The following is a 17,558-nucleotide window of genomic DNA, read 5'->3' on the forward strand; positions in this document are numbered from 1 at the left end:
CTAAAATTATTTTCTTAGGAAAAACATATTATTACAAAAGTCTTCTGCAAATACGCTTTTGAACATAATTGAAGAAGTTAAATTATCGACTTACAAAGAACAAAACTAGAAATAATATTTAGATACGTCCGATCTTTTAGCAAGCTTATTTCTTAAATTATGTAGATATATGGACTCTTATTGATAAACGTTAACCACTTGTCGGAAAAGATTCTCCGAATCATCGAATGCAGACGGAACGTAGGTCGCTCTCGCGACATAGCATTTATTCCAGCGCGGCACGGAGGAGAGAAGATCGATTCACCTTTAGCGACTTTTTTTCGTCAGTGCAGCAACCCCGTTCGAGGTTCCTTTGCTGGTCGTTTTCGCCTCGGCGCGAATCTTGGGGATTGACGATGATGACGACGGGAAGAGTCTCGAAGCGAACGAACCAACAAGACCAGCTTGAAGTAAAATTTCGCTCGAATAAGCACACTTGACAGAACCTTTTCCGAGAGAAGGAACACCGCGCGCATACGCCTCATCTTTTAACAACGAGAGACAACGGGGCTCCTTAACATGACACCTTGACGTTACGAGAATAATTATCTTGATTAAGAAATACCGGACTCGTAACATAGTAATAAGAGTAAAAGGCCGCACGACCGGCCGGTCGAGAGCGGGCCCTCTTCTTGCGTCAGCTGGCCGTTTGTGCAAACGAAGATCGACTCATTATAAAGCCGTACGCGCGCGGGACTAACGTAACCACGGTGTATGCCCGAGCCGCTAAGCCGGCCGTGCATACACCGTGTGCGCGGAATCAGGCGCGCTATGGGCAAACACGTTCCTACAATATAAGATGCAAACGTATCAACGGATGCGTATGTGCATGCTCGCGTGAATTCATCCTCGCCGTCGGTACATCAAAGGGGGATTTGCGTACGGCGTAAGCCGAGGATATAAGCTGACCTGTTATCGCCGATGTAATTGTAAAGAGAATAATTCCACACTGCCGAGCAAGACAGGAAGTTCGCGAAATTCGAATACAAGCCTTCAGGCGCGGTCGAAAATAAGGAGTTACGCACTCGGGTGCGCGAAAAGTATAATAATTAAAGTCTCCTGTAATTACTGAAGATGGTGATTAATGGAACGATTCTTTCTCCGAAAACAGGTTTGAGGTAAAAAGAGATTCTCGTTTAAATTTCTTAAATGAAGCAAATTGTCCCATATTTAAATCTATTTATAAAAATGATAAAAATAGCTTCTCAATAAAAAATAATGTACAAATATGTACAATATACGATGAGAAATAAATTTAGATGTAAAAAAATTACACCTGCGTGGCATACGACTCGCAACGTCGCTTTTGCAACACACTGGAGTCACGGATAATCATTATAATCAAAATACACGCTGATCTTTCGCAGTCGATAAAGTTATCAATTCGCGAAAAATTTGCAAAAAATATTCAAAGTGTTTTCCTCACGTTAGTCTAACAAGGAGGCTCGTTCGCCGCTTGCGTGCCACGAGAAAATTCAGTCGCGGCCTCGGTCCGCGCGTCAGAGTTATCTTATACACCACGAGAGAAAGAAAAAAGGACGAGCCACATATGGCTCATACGGGAATCGCGCAAGGTCGAAATATCCTGCGCACATCCTGTCTTTTTCCACGCGGTTCGCGGTAGAACCGCAGGAATCCCATGAAGAAATCAGAAACAACGAGAGACGAAGACGGAGCATGGCCCGAGAGAAAGAACGACAGAAAAAGAGAAAGAGGGGGAGAGGGAGAAAAAGGAGCCGCTCATCAGAAGCAATAATACGAGGGTACCTGAGTAATAGCGAGGATACAACATTGTACGTTTCTAGCAGCTTGTAATCGGAATGGAAATGCGGATTCTGCGGACGGGATACTATCCACTTTAGACGAGAACTGGAATTTCTGAGAAAGAGTGCGGCTAACTCGCCTCAGCTCGTCGTTACGCCGGTAATTAATATTATTTCCCGACAACAAGCACTTTCTTTCGTCTTAATTGTCATTAAAATGCTGACTACACACACCTCGATATATTTGAATTACAATAATGAGCGCGTCGTATAAATCGAATAAAGTATATAAAAATACACGATAAGCTATGGCTTTCATAATATCGCACTGAATATTACAATTCCGTGATTGCATTTCCATAAATTAGTACATTGTGATTTATAATAATTGTGAATTTCGTATTTCTAAATTTTTACAAAAGTGCACGTAATAAATCAATTAAATATTAAATTAACGAAGCAGTTTTCTAATTTGCAATAATCATAAAAATTATGATTAACAAGATCGCATCGCGTTAAACGTCTTGCGAGGTAAGAAGCGACGGCAGAGGATATGTGTATTTACGTGTCTCGAGCTTTCTACCCATCGCGAGACACGCCGTGTGCGTGATCACGTACGTTTATAATCAAAATGGAAATGCAGACCGGCGGTTAGAGACGAGGAGGCGAGGTTTGAAATCAATGAAAATCGTGCAGCGGCAAAAAGGTACGCGCATTTGCAAATTGAGATGACGATTTCTCACAGCTGGATTGTATTCATGTTTTTCTATTTATCATCGGTAAATTCGTAGTGGGCAGCCACGATGTAACGAGATGCCGCGATGCTTTAGCTTTGTACAGGCTTATAATCAGAATGCAAATACAGAGCCCGGGGACGTATCGACTTCCGTCTAGCAGTTAAAGGCACGTCTAATTGGCGTGATCTCTCAATTATGTCGAGCCCTTTGAACGCGACCGGTACCCATTCTACTAAATGTTTTATGATATCGCATGTTCTCTATAAGAAAACCGTTTAGATTTAACATAATTTTTGCTAATATATCTTCAAAAATGTGATTATTTTTTATTTCAATCTTCTTTATAAGTTTTTAATTGGTAGAAATAATATATTAGAAACGTTTGATAAGTAATGAACAAGTTTAAATCTATTCTTATGTAGATTTTTCCATCATTTCGTACCTTCAAAGTTTCTCTCTCATCGTACAAATTTGCGTGCTTATCAAGAAAGTATTCATCGTGATTAGAATTGCAGTTGTAATTTTTACATTCTTACATCTTGCGTAAATATATTTCATTTATCAAGTCTCTCCCCTTTGTTCCAATCATTATCGAAATTACTAATCGACGTATATGTACGTTGCGGCAGAAAAAATCACCGGAAACCGCGTATTACAGAACCCGTGTTTCTTTTCTCCGTCTTCATCATGCGACGGTCGACTCAATCAATCAATCGCTCAAAGCGCGTGCAACCGCAATCGTTTCCGAGGAAACACCTTTCGAAAAGTGACTCACAGTTTTACGCCATAATACCGTAGTTATAATTTAAACGTTTTCGTCTCGTTTTGCCGCGTAATTTAGAATCTAATTAAGAGTCACCTTGGTCGGTGAAGTTGCACACGCGCGATTTTATGCATGCGAGCGTGTACGTACAGAGCCGAACGAGAGAAGCATAAATCTTACACGAAACAAGCATTAACACTGCAAAACTGCTCTCTGTGAGTTTGTAATTATAATACGCGCGAAGGGGTACTCACGCTCGATACTTGTTCTACTCACTTGTTGACTTTGGGCACTGGTGGCTCGGTTTCTGCAACAGAAACAAAAAACACACTTGATTATAATATTGATGCGACAGGTGCTCGCGTGACTATCGATTAAGTTATTATCCTCAAGATTCACACTTTCTCATTTTGCAAGATATATTATATCTTTAATCTGATATCTTATATCGTTAATTCGCAAGAAAAAAACGTGAAGTTAAAAATGTGTGGCAACAAAACACTCTGCAAAAGGATAATAATAGGATAATAATATAGTCGATATATTTATATGTATATTAACGCTGACTTCATGCATAATAAATCAGTCAGAGAGCGTGCACTGCAATTAAGTCACTCCTTTAAAATCAGTCAGATAAAAATGACACAATTTTTTCTTCGTTACTAATAATTCTGTTTCAATGTGCAATATTTCGCTTGCAACACCTGCCCGCAGTGCGAGCAATAGAATGTGGTAATGCTGATAACAACTGCTAATAATTCAAACCTAGTATTTAAATGTTTATTCACATCTCTAAATGTATATAAGCATGAAAATAGTATATAATTTTTTCTAAGAATCGACTTTAGATGTAAATTGTCTGTGAGAGAGTGAAAATTATACGAAATTTATGCCACACACGCAATCCATCCGACACGATGGCATTTCGTATTCGTCGCATAGACGCTGTTGCACTTTTCCTCGGAAAAAAAGCGTCGCGTGAATAAGAGGAAAAAATGCCGCGTCGTGCAGGTAGATACACGAAAACAAAGACCGAGCAACCTTTGCATTCTAGGTAGGCGACTCCCTTGAATCCTGCTTAGCTAATTTGAATAATTTCCTAGTTTACAGGACGAGCACGACTGGATCTGGTGTCGTATCTAGCACGTAAACGCACTGTCGTCCCATCAGTCTGACCGGCGCATCGGCAGTTCGCGCGACGTGTACGAGTCTTTTACACGGCATTTCGTCATGTTAACTCACGTGTGGCGTGAAAAATTTCTCATATGACGGATAGAAGAAATATTGTTTTCGCGTCGCACCTGATCTTTCTTCCTCCCCTCCTCTCCCCCTCTCATTCTCTCTCTCACGCGGCTTGAAGATTTATGAACGTAATGACATCGTACATCAGTCGGAAGCAAGCCCTCTAAGCGAAACTTGATTAACCCATTACGTTGCGTTATATGGAGCAGCTACTTTATAATCGTGCGAGATGAAGAGAGTCGATAAGTTAAATACGAAGATATCAAGACAATCGGTCTCTCCGTTACGTTAAACTCTTGGAAATGTATTGCCGCTGGCACATTAGTATAATATCCTTCGAAGGCCGCAAGATCAATGTACAATAAAGTGAAACATAGGCGTATTATATGAGTCTAAATTAAATGTAAAGTATACATTTAATGTAAAACTTAATAAAACTTTCTCTTTAACAAAAATTGATAACGATCTATCAAGGACATTGATAGTTCTTCGATTAAAAGCGATCAAAAGTGACAAATTTTCTTCAAGTTAAATTTTAAGCATAAGAGTAGATAATTCTAACAATTGTGCACGGCTGCGAAATAATTTATTCGACGTTTCCGTAACGGGTGATTCGTGGTGTGTGTGTGCGTGTTACGCATACATTGTGGCTGATATCTTGTCTCTCGTGAGTGTTATGTGCGAACCCGTACGTGGTAGATAATGTATGAGCTTTCGTGGATTTTCCTGTTTCTACCGATGAAGATAAGAAAGGAAACAGGAAACGATGGCGCCGAGGACGTTGTGAGGTACATGCTCGATGAAAGCGAACCGTTTTATTGCGGCGTAAAGAGAGAAATGAGTCGTTAAAACAGCAATCATTTTTCAGGTCTCGTCCTCGTGCATCGCCACTTGCCGTTCGACATTGCATCTAGTCGGAGAGCATTCATGCAAGATGCGAAATACTGATCTTACTATAAATATTAATTTTACTTCAATTATATCATAAAAAAATTAATATTATATTAAATATATATAAATATATATATAAATAATATTCTTGCGCTTTTCAAATAATAAGGCTTTAGTATCCTTAAGTATCAGGTAACGAAATTTTATTTTTCATCAAAATTACGTGTAAGTCGCGTAAGTATCCATGCGCTAGGGATGAGACATTTTCATCGCGTGTTTTTATCTGAGAGAGTGAAAAAGAGAGAGTATTTTACGTCTGATTGTGAGACAAGCTCATCACTGCGCCTACCAGGGCGCGGAAAAAATGTTTTGAGATGCGTATTCCGGTGCGTGTACGCATGGAGGAACTGTGCACGGTGCGTATAGCCACATCTATACACGGCCGTATATCGCACACACAAGAATAGCGGTAGGGTGGAAGGGGGAGAACCGACCGGCGACGCGCTCGGTAAGCTACGACGAAGGTTATCTCACGGCGCGGATCTAAACGTTTTACCGTGTACGTAACTACTACCACGCTCTCGCATCGGAGTACATTGTCATTTTATGGACAGATGGGCCGCCGTACCGCGCGCGCACGGCGAGCAACGACAAGACGCGTACAATTTACGCGTCTACTAATTGCACCGCTATCAATTTCGCTTGCCGAGTGAGACATTAAGTCGCGATTCGTTAACGAGGAGCCGTCGCGCACGCTTGTGCCCTGACGAGTATTTTTCGCTTTTCTAATTACAGGATTTCCCTGGAAAATAACTGAAGGAAGCGAGGCTGTGTAATTTCGGAAAATAAAAATTTTAACAATCCATCTTTGTGTCAATATTTTCCTTCCCTATTTTCTCTGTCATCTATTTATATCTATTTATAATATTATATTATATAGAACATCGGAAAACATAATTTTCCAATTAAAAACCCGATTTTTTTATATTAGTATTAATATTTTTTTTTTATATAATATGGGTGACAAATATTAATCGTCATATAATATTAATCGTATTAATAAATTTAAAAAATTGACGGATTTAATAAGAAATATTTTTAGTTTTATTTAGCTCATTTAAAAATGTTCAAATTAATTGATAGCTTAGTTGTTTCGACCTACACTTTATTTAATTGTCGGTATTTCAATTTTAAGATAAACATCATTGAAACTCAGACATGTGACAGTTAATATACTCCACACAATAGTTATATTGTATTCTCAAGGCTAAACCATATATCAAACGAATCGCGTTTTGGATTCATGAAAAGTCCCGTTAAAAAATGATCACGCGAATTTGCGCTTCAAGGTCTCAAACGTACAATCACCAGAATTGTTTCGAGGCTTGATTGTCACGACCGGGTCGTCGCAGTTAGTATAACATTATACATATGACGCAACTGGCAACAAGGGAAAAGACACGCGAGGCAGCCTAGTCGTAAAGAGCAGAGAAAGGTACGTGTGTATGTAGGATTTAATTACATCGTTGCGGAGAAGAGTGATCACTGGAACTAGCAGTGTCACGCCTTTTAATCCGCGGACACCTTAGTTATTACTTCCCGCAGCTTTTTAAACTTGTCACCGCCAGCCAGTCTCCAGCGGGCGTAAATAATGCGGCTTTCTCCGTTCCGATGCACTTACCGGCTATCTTTTCAACCCGAACGCCCATTACTACATTATTTATTAACAATATGCGCGATTTTAACTTAAACACGCCACTCGAGATTGCGCCGTGATGCTTGCCCTCGTTATGCTTCATGTCGATTCTATCGTGTAATTTTCTTCTAGAAGAGGAAACAAAAAATACGAAAATTTTTATTTTATGGAAAACTCTCCGATGAAAATTCTGTGATAACTGATTATTTGAAAAGAAATAAGATAATAATAGTATTCAAGCAGTATTCAGATAACTAAGATCATTAAAACTAAAAAAATAAATAAATCAAACATATTGTAAAAATATTTTTTACAGTTGTTTATGAATATCTTTAACAATTTCTTCTTTCCTTTACGTTTAGGCACAGAATCTAGATCAAATCTTCGTCCGGCTATTGATAAATTCACTGCCACGGGATAAATCTTATCGTGCGAAAGAACTGAATATATCTCGCGAGACACAGAAAGAAAGGAGCGAATCCAAAGGCGAAGCAGTCCGTACCCTCCTTTCGTTCTGCTTCACGCACTCCCGCGTGGAGAGCAAGGGCGGCAGGACGGAGCGTGGAAAAAGCCGAGGAAGGACGCGAGCGCAGAACGAGGAGAGATTCGCCAGAGAGCACCCGACCTCCACCTTGGTCGCCACGCATCGTGGAATCCGCATTCGGGGGAAGAAGTGCTTCTACCGTATCTTACTTCGCCGCGCTCACTTCAGCGCTCGCTGCTGTTTTGCATTTTACACTGGCGTTGAGATTTGATCGTTAGATTCACGGATGTACCATCGTCTCTTCCTTCCTGTCGGACGCACTACGTGTCTTCTTTCTTTCGTCTTTCTTCAGAAACGGATCTACATTACAGCGTTTTTCATAGGTACTGTATGTATTGAAATCTCAATTTACGCATTTACAGAATCGCAATGACATTGATGTTATTTTCTATACAAGTTGTGATCTGTTGGAATTTATCCATACTCATTTAATTTATCTTTCAAAATTGTGAACTTCTTCCAAAAAGATGACTTTTTAAACTTGTTTATACTTTACAGCTAAACATATTTTCTCAAATCTTTGTTTTACTTAACATATATAAACAATAAAATTAAATATTCGCTTGTTTCTAGCTTATTTCTGGTTTCTCTCCCACTTTTCTCTATTATCTCCAGGAAAGGATGCAACGCTTCTGATCCCCCCCCTCTCTCTCTCTCTCTCCTCTCTCCTCTGTTGCGCTATATACTTATAGAACTTTTATTACACGCACGGTGCATTCGTAAGCCTCGTACAGCGAAAATGCGTCGACCCTGAAAGTGCGTCAAACTCTCGACGCACCGCGGGGCACATACATCACACATGGAAAAATTTACGATCCGGGTTTCCATCGATGTGAACAAAGAAAGATAGAGAAAATTTTTTCTGTATTCTTCTTATGTGCTCAATCCGTCGTTTCAATTAAATTTTTACTTAAAGGATTAAATAAAACATTATTCTATAAATTTTTATGCAATTCTAAGATTAAAACCTAACTTATTAATTTAATGAAAAAATTTATAATTTAAAATCTAGATTCTAGTTGACAACATATTAACTCAAAATAAAAATCGAAATTAATATAGATCGTAAATGCAATATTGGACCTAAGAATATGAAACACAAAAGTACAATATTATCATAAGAATTATCCGATAATTGTTATTTTGCAAAAAAAAAGGACATAATGATCGTGACACAAGATAATACACTGCAACGTACAATCATTCCTCTCATTATCTCTCGCGCGTATTCCGCGACAAAACTGTGATGCGAACGATTACCTAATTCGTCTTTCTTTCTCTCATCTGAAGAAAATCTCCAACTAAGTAACCCACTAAACTACAAGGGAGACGGGTATGCAACGAGGACAATGGACTCCACGAGAGTCTGCGGCGTGACTTGTGACTTGTGCGAGTGCAGGCAATTGCATTGTGGAGAAAGCTATAGTCTCACGTACAGGACTATCTTTCTCTCCTCCTCTGCTTCTCCCCCTCCCGTCGGCTTCCCCTGGACGCTCACCTGGACCATCTTATTTCCGTCTCGCGTTCACCAGCAACACCATTGCTGCAATCGGTCGCGCTCGCAAATGTCGCATCGTGGAACGAGACATTACGGAGAAGGCATTACGAGAGAGAGAAAGAGAGAGGAGAATATTAAGAACGAGCCTCTCGGAGAAGCGCGGATATCGGCGGGAGAAATATGAGGAAATCTGATTGCAACATCCTTGCTCTATCGAGGTCGACGGCGAATTTATCAATATCCTCTTAGTTCATTCGTAAATTATAATTGGATTAGATGATGTAAATGTACTTGTAATATCTATGATGTGTATAGACAGAGAAGGAAAATTTGCTTATGTTAAACAAAGCTGGCAACTACGGGTTATTAATCGAAGGTCAATTTCGCTTCTCCAAGTAAGACACATGGCGATACTTTCTCATTTCGTGTTTCCTCCTCGCATGATGCCAGCCGGGTTGCGCGAGCAACATGCGGATCATGTTTCATATAAACAGTATTACGCGAGATCGATCACTTCTGGCGTAAGCAAATTCCGGTGAAGCAGTTGATGCAATACAAACATCTATTAATTAATTAAAAACAAATATTGAGGGCGAGAATCGGCTATTTCTGTAAAGTTAAGAACCTATTTTCACACAACCGTGAGTTTTGGCATTTTATCAAAAACTTTTAGAAAGAGTTGATTTTATAATTAATTAAAAACAAATATTGAGGGCGAGAATTAATTATTTCTGTAAAGTTAAATACCTATTTTCACACAACCGTGAGTTTTGGCATTTTATCAAAAACTTTTAAAAACAGTTGATTTCAATGAGCTTTCGTGAACTGTCCATCGCATGAAGAAAATATAAAGTCAAGTGTTTCATTTTTTTTTGTTAAATGGTATCTTACTAAATTTAAAAAATGCAAAATATTTCAATAAGAATCTTCCCGAGATATTTCTATTAACTATCAGTTGACAGTCAGACGTCTCTTTAAGAAAAAAAATCAAAGAGAAGCGGACGAGTTTTGCCGCGGCAAACGTGTGACTTCCCGCTGCGTACCGTACCGAATCGCAATACGTAAATACGACAAAACGCATCATGAGGTTTGCCATCAACACGAGCCAAACACGGAGAAACCACAGTCGCAAAAAGGGAAAAGGAAGATCACATCCAGAACACCACGCGGAAGTGTCTCGAATTAGTGATATTCTCCGTCGCCGCTGCTACCTCCCGCTGTCGTCAACCTGATCTCCGCGGATCTTCGCTTGCTCGCAAATTCGCACCAAGAAATTCCGTCGACCATTAACGATAGTCATGAGAGGGGAGAGGGGGGAGGGAAACAGGATTCCGGAGCACGCATGCACGCAAGAATGAAAAATCTTTCTGCTTAATTAGGTAAGTGCTGGGGTCGGCCTAAAAACAAATAAAATCCGCTAACAGATTGGCGCTTGTCGCCTTGATATTTCCATTATAAAGATGCAAGTTTACATAATATTAAAAATATTTAATAAAAAAGTTGATTGCTAACTTAATTATTAGCTTGTATCATTCAAATAATACAATTAAATAGTATGACGTAATAAAATAATATGACAATATCATATAAATATATACGTTACGTTCTCTTTAAACGTATTGTATATATCTATACAAATTTATTAAGTCCATTATAATATTACGATAAAACGAAGCTGTTGTAGCATAATACTGTTATAATATATGAGTACAAGACAATATTCCTCTCTTGTGAAGTCATAGATATTATATTATTTTAATTTCTCGATAAAAATCAGAAAAGCTAATAAAAATAACTTATGTCAAATGATTACTAATATTAATTGAGCAAAAATTCGCTAAAGATTTGCATTCATTATAAAAAAGAGTTAACATATTAGAAACAGTTGATTGCTATCGTTTATCACGTTTCCTTGCTTTACGTATATGGCAAATGTAAAAAAAAAAAAAAATAACGGATACGAGTGTATGCGTGGGCATATTTACGAGCAAGCTTGGAGCAATTACGGAATTATTAAAAAATCCTCCTGGCAAAATTTGTTACCGCTTACTGATCATTAACGTGATTTACTTGTTAAATCGCCGGCGAAACGAATGTTAATTCGACTATTTATATGATGATTCAAAGGAAAAAACCGTGTCGCTCTTTTAATCTCCTTCTCTTTGAAAATTTCACATTTTCTTATTCGTCCCCTAATATGCTGGTTTCGCTCGCTAATTTTACGGTGAGTAATTTAATTAGGTGGAAAGATACTACTTCGCATCGTTCCGGGAATCTACGCATGAGCGCCGACCTACAATTAGTATATTTTTTCCGTAGACGACTGGCGTGGCGCCGTCGGCGTGAAGATCGTCAGATAATTTGGACCCTTGAGACCACGAGCACTCTAATATGATAACGACATGAATAGAAAAATGTTTAAACACAGTAGATAATAATTCTTATCGTATAAACGCGATTCTTTTTTACAATCATAGATATAGAAGTCAATAAAAACTAAACAAGCGATTATTGGAAAATTATTGGCAGATATCATTAATTATTATAAATTAGTATACAAAAATTACAAATAATACGCGTCAAACGTATTATTTGTAATTTTTGTATATTAATTTTGACCACAATTTCGACAACACTTTTCTTTACGTATTTTCCTCTTCTTATGATTGAAAAATGTCATGAGAATTTTAGTATATAATCAATAAGGAACTAAAACGATGTAAAGAAAATATAAGGCAAAATTAACAATAGCACATTCTTACTTGAGATGATGTCTTATAAATAGTAATGATCAAAAGTCATTGTTCGAAAGCAGCAATGCCGGCTTATATATAGATGCGACCTTCCAACGAACAATCTCTTTTACACAAGGTTACCGACATATCCCGTTACTCTCGCCAATAATGATCTTGTTGCTTAACAATTCAGAATGCAATTAACAAGACTGATCAAGCATACATTGATCAAAATAAATACGCGGACAATATTCGGACCTCGGTGATTTAACAGACAGACGCCATATGAAGGAGCTCTCGTCGAGATACGATCGTGCGTGCGAGTAATAAGTGAAGTCACAAATATACGGTAGCGCAATACCACGAGGCTATTACCGCATATTACCGGAAGGATCAAAAAGAAGCGTACGTGAAGAAGCAAAGAGTAGCATAATGTCATTTGACGTAGCGGTACAGTTTCTCGTAATATCCGTGATACATTTGCGAACGTTGCTTAGCGATAATTACTATACGCGACACATATGTCGCTTTAAATGTCGACGTATATGTGCTTTAAATAGAGTGTTTTAACACTTCGAACCTGAATTCAGGTACACTTTCTAGTTTAGAAAATTCGAATTATTTGAAGGCGACAAATTCCAGCAATTTAATCAACGATAATTTCGTTATTTATATGAAAAATTAGCATATGTGTGTGAAGAGTAGAATAAAAAAAATACCACTAAAAATGCTGCTTCGCAGCCGAGTAACCGTACATCAAACGTATGCGGAGACGATGCAGAGGAGAGACAGAGAAGGTGAAAGGGGAAAGAGACACGTATAACAGAGCCGCATCGACGTTGAAGCTGAAACGCTCGTCGTCACGGTGACCTTTTAAGGTGTCGAAGGGTACCACCTTCTCCGCCGGCAGCGTCAACAAAGGGCATTCTGCAACGATAAGAGAGACCCATCGCAAAACAATGCCAGTAGCCGCTTGCGCTACGCTCACAGCTTTGCCGTCGCAACTCCTCTCGGTAATGGGAGGGATTCTGTTTCCTGTCGAGGCAGATCGCGCATACTAAACCTCGTCGAAGCTACCGTTAGTATCTGTTGTAACCTCCGCCAGACAAACAGGCTTTTTCCTAGAGAGGCCTCTTCATCGACTCACGCGGACGCACATGCTAGAGCGTTAGTGATGTAGTCCGAGCTTCCTTCTAAGTATTACGAATCAACATGTCTTTGACTTCACGTATGACAGGCGTCAGAGCGGCACGCTACTCATTGCCTATAAGTACAGTGGAGCGTACATTAATTTCTGATTTATTTTACGACGCGAGTTCTTAGTTACATCCCGGTTAATTCGTCGAGCATCTGTTGTTTTGAGTGGCACCTCTCTCGCCAATTGTAAACATTTGTATTCCCATTTTTATCCTTACATGATTCACAAAATTTATTATTAATATTTCTATTTGTTTATTGGTTTCGAGATTTATTTACCAGTAATTATGAAAGTATAATAAATCACAAAAATTATTTATGCTCTTCGAATATTATGGATTCTTTGGATATAAAACGTTTACGCTCCTCCTGTACCTCCCGCTTCCTTCAACGTTCTCTTTCCTTCCTCGGATAAACCGCTTCAACCTCATCTTTCTCGCCGCAAACCTTAATTCACGAGTCTTCCGCTGTAAATTGCATTCAAGATTGCGTATCGACCGTTTAACCCCACTAATTGCACTAAACCGAATTGTAACTGCGCTAAATGCAAATGCATCGCGGACGGAAATAGTGTCTGCTAGATAATGCACATAGATACTTTTATCTCGCAACTACGTCAGAAGTACAATGGCATGAGATTGCTGATCTAGTGTAGTGTTAAAAGTTACAGCTTCAGGATTGTATCAGAATCACACACAATTACATCCTAGCCTCAATCTGGATAATCACGAAAAATTCCAGCAAATGTTTATGACTGATTCTCTGGATAATTTTTCGTCAATTAAAAACGACTCATCGTTACGAACAAACTAATCGCGTTTATCAAGCTGCAGTCGGAAGCGTCGTGAATGCATTAAGTGATAAAAAATGAATCGCAGTGTCAGAATCGCGGTGGCCCTTCGAGCCATTGTGTCGGTTGAATCTATCGCGCGTTATATGGAACGGCTGAATAGATAGATAAATGGATACCACCGGAATAGCCGGAGTCTGAGACTACTAAGGAGTACACTACTGGCTCGGTCGAACAATGGGAACCCTCACTATAATCGGAAGTAAGTCTTGTTAGCGTAATGCGTAACTGTACATAGTGAACGGCTAATTTCGCATTATATCCCATTACGCATCGACGGATTAAGATCCCGCCTGGGATCCTGCCATAGAGAGTTTCTCTTTATCCTTCATTAACTATTAAGAAATATTTAATATTATATATTTCACATTAATTGATTCATTATACGATTAGTTCAACGATATTTATATTATGCCTCACATAAACAATGATAGAGAAGACATTAAGAACCGGAAGCGCGGTAATTGGTGTGCGAGAAATGTTAACTGTTATAAATTAATACGTAAAAAGTACGTTTTTATCATAATTGAACAAACAAATTTTCTTTAAATTAGCCAATAATATGATTGTGACACTAATGAAATATGTCACAATTTAAGATGTATAATGATAGTGATACAGACTTTGATTATGTAGGTATGAGTTAACAGTACGCAACTTTTTTTGAGATATATGCAACTTGTTATTAAGATACCGGAATTACGTTTAGATCGAAAATGCATCGCGTGACACTTCTCACAGTTCTCGACGATAAATTCTTCACGAGGCATGTGTGTAGTAATTTCATATAAAAATATCGCGAAGAAGATCGAGGAGCAACTTGTAATATTTATTCCGACATGAATTATGAAATTATTTATATGCACGCTCATCAGAAATATCGCGATATTTTGATACACGCTCGTAAGCACGTCTTGCCATGATGAAATAACCGCAAAACAAAACAAGAGATTAAAATACGCGAGTCTTTGTACAAATATAATGTGATTAAAGAAATTATAAATAAAAAATATTATTGTATTTCAAATTATTTATGCCTCTTTAGAAATATTTCTCAATTTCCGTGTTTGGATATTATCATTCTTTTCTGCGAAAATAAATGTTAAAACGATATTCCTTCAAAACAATATATTTTCTAAAGAATTAATTTAAAGTTAATCTAGTTTTACAAGATATAGTTTTCTATTTTTTTATATATATTTATTTTTAAGAGGAAGATGAGTATTGCTTTCTAATGTTTATCACACTTATGACAATTCTGTATGTATGTTTGAGAAATTTGACAATCTCCTGACAAAATACATTACAAAAAATTTGTCCGCAAGTGCATCTCAGTGCAGTCGCGTCTTACTTTGTGCCTTACAAAGTAGTACTGGCATTTAAATGTTAGCTCTATCTGTCTGATGGTATTTTGCCATAGAACGAGAGGCCACATTTCGCGCCGCTCGCCGCCGTTCTGTTCAATTTCGAAAGTTAAATGTCAATGAACACTGTTTGCATGCTACAGACTGCGTGTTTATTGCATATGCTTTGACGTATTTTTTTTTTTATACCGTGACGAGAATACATCTTTTATCAAAAGATGAAATATTCTATTTCTAATCATTATGAAACACGTTCCTAGTTTAATACATTTTAATATATTGCACATATTTCGTATACGTTTCACTTATGCCCGATATGTTAAAATTAAAGTAATAGTAACTCATATTATTGACCAACTTATTTAGGTTTTCAAAACTGGTTGCGTGAAACTAAAGTTCGAAAGTTTGTGGCATTTGGAATACCAGGTCAAGTTTATCATACCGAAGTAGTACATCAAATCATCGTCCAAGCGTAGCGGTAATATTTTTTTTAACATTTGTTCCATTTTTATTCAAATGTGATACGCCTCGTGATTCCATCAACAGTCAATGAAAGCGATGAAGATTTCTTATCACTTCGCTTGATCGATTTATCATATTCGTTTCATTTGCATTAAAACTTGATAGTATGTAAATTTTATTTTACGAATATCGTATAAGAAATGCAGTTTTGCAAATATTGAATAAAGAACAGAAAAATATCTACGCTAATTATATTATAAAATCAGTAAATTATGACGGTTGAATATATCGTCAAAAGATATCGCGATATTGTTTACTTCCCTCACAATTACCCGATTAATTTTATCTCACACAAAATGGATGTTACATAACGATTCACTATCCATCAGAGCATCAGCATCGGCTATCACGAGAGAGAGAGAGAGAGAGAGAGAGAGAGAGAGAGAGAGAGAGAGAAAGAGAGAAGTGTACACACGCACGCTGCATGACGGGAGAGATGGGTCATCGACCAGTGCCGTGTATCAATAAACGACGGTAAAAAGGTAGCTCGCGTGCGTATCACGGTCCGCTCAAAAGCGCGCGAGCACATTTCTAACGGGCAAACGTCCTGGAAGTCGTCTCAACATAAGGACAAACGTACTACTTCGTAGGGTCACCCAAGGCTCAGCTCGATGCAACACGCGTACGCGTATTTCCGCGTTCATGCTGATCGGCGCGGTGCGGCGCGGTGCTGCGCGGCCAGTCGCCGCGAGAGCGTCACCAGGTCGTAGGTCGAATATTCGATAGGCGAACGCCTGCTTAACGGTACTGCTCCTCGCTGGGTGCCTCCCCGAGGTTTTGACAATCCACGTCGTAGGTAATCGCGCCTGCAGCGACTGGCATACCGCGCGCTCCTGCAAGGATCCGCATCATCTCGCGGATGAGCGAACGGGGAACGACGGGGAGCGATGAGATAGAGAAAGAGAGTGAGAGATAGAGAAGAAAAAAGGAAGAAAAAAGCGAGAGAGTGAAGAGGAGAGAAGAGGCGTGAGAGATAAGGTGGGCAAAATGCAAAGAAAAGATGAAGAGAGGAAGAGAAAACTCCGTTCGCAGGCGCGAGTATATCGAATCGACACGTATATATCGAGAGACCCGGATGAGAGGCGTGTGCATCGAGAATTCAAATAAATCGCTAATTGAGAATGTTTATCCTTTCGCGTCAGTAGCGTACAGAGCGGGTATGTGGTAATCCACCGTGTGTCTGTCGTTCACCTATTCACTGTAATAGCGCGGCTCACCGTTGCGAATATTTCTTCATCGGTTTTCTAAGGATACTAGCTTTGAATACTAGTGAATGTTGAAAATGTTCCTTGCAATAAGAAATTTAGTCATATCTAAAAATCGATCAATCTGAAATGATTTCTGTAAGATACACGATCTATGTGGAATTGGAATACAAGATTTTTTTAATTGCTTCACGATAATATTTTTTTCTTCTTCATCAATATTATCAAGTTTTTGTCAAAAATATTGGGGCAGAGTAGAAAATCACAAAATTACTCATATAATATTGGAGAGCATAGAGTTCTTTGAAGTATAATTATTACATTATTTGGCACGCCGTGCTTCAACGATGGAGATTCGTGCACTTTATTCGTTAAACGATGCATTCGCGTCACATATATAAATCCACATGATTTACGTGATTCGTACGATAAATAAGATACAGCAAGACTTGATAGTCACGAAATAAATTTATCTTTTCCAAGATACAGGCGGAATCTTGACAATTTTATTC

The 17,558-nt window shown here is 38.5% G+C and overlaps 1 protein-coding gene across 3 annotated transcripts in view; it reads right to left on the reverse strand.

Moving 5' to 3' along the window:
* sano (serrano) overlaps window positions 1-17,558 on the reverse strand; it is a 122,857-nt gene that overhangs the window by 53,795 nt on the left and 51,504 nt on the right. For all 3 annotated transcript variants that reach the window (XM_012368185.2, XM_012368184.2, XM_067354533.1), the window contains one exon: window positions 3,579-3,609. The gene's annotated coding sequence lies outside the window, so the exon portion shown is untranslated. The remainder of the gene's footprint in view (window positions 1-3,578; window positions 3,610-17,558) is intronic.

The sequence above is a fragment of the Linepithema humile genome, chromosome 4 (genome assembly GCF_040581485.1).
Source record: "Linepithema humile isolate Giens D197 chromosome 4, Lhum_UNIL_v1.0, whole genome shotgun sequence".
Lineage (NCBI taxonomy): Eukaryota > Metazoa > Arthropoda > Insecta > Hymenoptera > Formicidae > Linepithema > Linepithema humile.